Consider the following 3925-nt stretch of genomic DNA (forward strand, 5'->3'; position numbering starts at 1 on the left):
GATCTCATGTAAACATTGATTGACTCGTTAAGACAAAACACCCGTTCGTCTCATTGAGTATAAATGTGTTTTGACTGATTGAAAAGGTTTGAACGTATTCACCTGTGATTGTCTGTTCTGAATGATATGGTGATCTCGTTTGAAACATTGACTGTGAATGAATGATTGATTGACTGACTGATTGACCTATAATAAAATAGGTATATAAATATCCGAATCGTCTCTTGATCCGGCTATAGACCTTTAGTCTGGTTTAAATAGCTTTAAACCTTGATTGATCATTTGTTTAAATAAAATATTGAGACCCATAGTCTTTCTGTTTATTTACCAAATCATATGATGAGTTTCTTCTTCATGAAGAAGCATCTATAATCTGTTTCTTCTTCAAGAAGAAACAATCATTGATTGCTATGTATGTAAAATCTTATGTTTCTTACACATGAAGAAACAATGTATTAACTACAATCTTTGTATATGAATGCTATGTTTCTTAATCAGGAAGAAACTATATTTCCTTATGAATGTAAAACCGATGTTTCTTAGTTGTAAAGAAACACTATTATAATCCTTTGTATGTTTAAAGCTTATGTAAACATAATCATGATCAAGGTTTGGGCTATACCCCTGACTATGGTCTAAGCCATATAATAATAATACCATAATGACTTAGGTCAGAACCCTTACCTTACACGGGTATTCGAAGTTAGATACCTAAGTTTGTACGAGCAGCACTTCTACTCTATGTCGCGTACTGGTGCTTAGATTGTCAGAACTTCGGGGCTTAGCACGAACTTTGAGATTGGCACGCAAAACGAGGCAACATATGGTGTCCGTCATGACGTGCACGTACTTCGAGATAGAATGTTGGGTTATTTTCGGGTGGCACGCTCTTCGAGGTATTGTCAGTGTATGGCACGGATTACGAGGTAACGATTGTCGGGTCGGGGCAAGGAAATCGAGGTAGTGAGAGAGTATTTCTAGAGAGAGAAAGTTTGGTGTGAGAAATGAATGTGCCGTGCACCCCCCTTTTATAGCTGATTTTGGACTCCATCGCAATACGTAATGGAGTCTTCAATGTGGCCATCGCGTAGCGCGATGCCACCACTTATGCATGACTGCCATGTGGCCTGCCACGTGTCCTACCCTGCTACCACGTGTCACCTGAGTGTGACACGTGTCCCTGAGTCATCAGGGTCCATCGCAATACGTGAAGTGCAAAGTGCGCCATCAAAGCGCCACATTGCGCCCATCGCCCAACGCCCTTCGCCCGAGCCTGAGCCCATGCATGTGCGCGTCGGGTGCTTCACACCCTCCGCTAGGACCACTGGGTGCATGCTAGGCATATAAGAATACTATTATGGAAAATCTCTTCCTTATAAAGAGCTTCCATTTTTTTACCACTTTCCATGTGGGATGGGTTTTAATTTCCTTATTTATACTCATGTGGAATGCTTCCACTTTCTTACATATTTCAATGTGGGATGGAATTTCTTTATCCCATATCCTTAACATGTGGTAACTTTATTTAAATTTTCCCAACACTTATTTTAGGGAATTATTTTGATCCTTCAACTTTACTTAGCTGTCAAATTTGGATCGAAATTTTGGGGATGTTACATATATAGATACACACATAAACTTACATGCATAACATACACATACATTCATAGGGGTAGATATATCTAGTATATGTAGTATACAACAGTATCTAAAATATGAATATAAATATGGTTCAGTTATAAATAATAGTCACATGAGAATATTATTATCCTAGTGGTTGATTTGGTTTTTGGTTTGGTTATCAAATCTTTAATGACAAATACGGAACATGCTTAAATGTGTTGGTTGTGATAACACATTTAAACATGCTTCAAGAAACTTGTTATTTTAAACACTATAAAACAGAGGGCTTTCAGCATTAGAGATATATGTTGAAAATGGGTTATGAAAGTTAGGCATGCTGCAAATATCCATTGTTGATGTATGGGGGATTTGTGACGTATATTATAAAATGTACTTTTTTGGGTTTGTTCTATCCGTTGTTGTTCACGATGGATAGGTATAACAATGACAGGCAATTATCGAGTAGTGAAATATCATTAACAAAGTTGAAAAAACTATCTTTGTAAGGCGACATAAGAGATTTTAACTAGTGGTGACAATTTATAACACAACACAACATGAAAATACTTAAATTTTTTGTTGTAATATCTAACCGGTTTAAGAAATGAGTCGTGTGTACCCGACATGTTTAATTAAAAGATTCTTGTTTGGTTCAACGGTTTAACCTATTTAACTAAACAGGTTGACGACCCATCAGCTTGTTTAATTAAATAGGTTGCTCCCAAATTCACTTAATTATGCATGTTGACCCACTAACTATTTTATGACCTTCTTAACACATTTTTTTTTTAAATCCACCAACCCGATTAACACGTTTTTAAATTAATTATTGCTTGCCGACCTAATTGACACATTTAGATAAATGGCACCTGCTCAGGTTATAGGTTATATGATTTTAAGTGCGTACGCGTTGGTTGATATTTTTTTATATGAATAAAAATATGGATCGTGTTCGGGTTGAACAATTCAATCCATCAATCCGACACGATCAACACCTCTAATTTTATCCAAACTACTTTAAAACATACCTGCAGTTTGTAGTTTCTGTGAATAAAAGAAATGACTGGTCTTTAGACAATTGAACTCCATTTGGGAAAGCCAAGCCATCTAACACAACATGAGTTGACTTTGTAGGAGGATCATATCTAAGCAGTCTTCCTGTTGACTCTCCTTCCAACATTATAAAAAAGTGGTTCCTAAGACAAAACAAAAATAACATCATACACAAGATTCATGGTACTTCTGCTACATAACCTTAAACTAACAGGATCATGAAACTCACACTCTATTGTACTTCATACTGGTGTCTGTAAAGAAAATGGACCCATTACTATGAATGTCAAGATCATTTGCAAAGAGTATGGGCTTTCCATCAATCTGAGTGGTCAACGGTCGGGCCAATCCACCGTCGGGACCCACCACCATAAGCCCGTGATACGCATCAGCTATATACAAATTTCCAGTATTTTTGTCGAACCTTAATCCAAGTGGCCGGCCACATCGCTCCTTGTTTTTCCATTGCTTGTAAGTCGTCGAGTCTTTTCCCGTCGCGCATAGTTTTTCGGTCCTTTCATGTTGCAAATAAAGTTTGTTACATATGCATTTATCTTTATTAGTAAAAGTTATGTTTTTATAACAAAAAAGTGAAAACATACCACTTGTGCGAGGCGAGAGCGAAAGTTTCCCATCCTCTATCTTCACCCGACCATTTGACGATCCGACCATCGGCTAGGCCGCTATATGGTCCATTTCCCAAAGGATCAAACTCCAACGACTCGGGTCCAAACACTTGATCCACATGCTCTAAGTTCCCTTGTCCTAGCCGGCTAAGATTGTCATGGGGCCAACTCCCCATCACTTGGTCATAAGGCGCGATATCATGTTTCACCTGTTTAAAATCATGTTCACCAACCGGACTCATTTTAAAGGGATCCATGATCACAAATCCTAACACAACCGCGGAGAGAAGAATCACATGTGGGTGCAACTGACGATCTTCGTGTTCTAATCTCGTTTTCTTCTCCATAAGTAAAATGAACACAAACGAGCCGCGACGTGCGCTTTCTAGGGAGACAAAAGTGTGAGAATGATGGGTTTGATGAGTTTGTAAATGGTGTTAAAGCATGGATTTATGTTGTTGGGATGAAGGACTGTTGGTACACGAAGGGTTATCCATGTTGAAAACTGGCATCCATTATTTTACAGTTGCTATGTTAAAGGAGTTCAACTTTTGTCATGTGCTATGTTAAATGAATGACTGGTGTGGATGGCAGGCAGGCCTATATTTCTTGGTTTAATTAGG

At 38.0% G+C, this 3925-nt stretch overlaps 1 pseudogene across 1 annotated transcript; it reads right to left on the reverse strand.

The window, feature by feature from the left end:
* Positions 1-2584: 2584 nt before the first annotated feature.
* LOC143555041 (protein STRICTOSIDINE SYNTHASE-LIKE 13 pseudogene) lies at positions 2585-3663 on the reverse strand (annotated as a pseudogene). The gene is made up of 2 exons (XR_013139136.1): positions 2906-3663; positions 2585-2819 (listed from the first exon to the last, which is right to left on the reverse strand). The product of XR_013139136.1 is annotated as a protein STRICTOSIDINE SYNTHASE-LIKE 13 pseudogene (transcript).
* Positions 3664-3925: the final 262 nt, after the last annotated feature.

The sequence above is a fragment of the Bidens hawaiensis genome, unplaced genomic scaffold, assembly GCF_021521415.1.
Source record: "Bidens hawaiensis isolate Kalapana, Puna unplaced genomic scaffold, B.hawaiensis_p1.1 tig00017951_1, whole genome shotgun sequence".
Lineage (NCBI taxonomy): Eukaryota > Viridiplantae > Streptophyta > Magnoliopsida > Asterales > Asteraceae > Bidens > Bidens hawaiensis.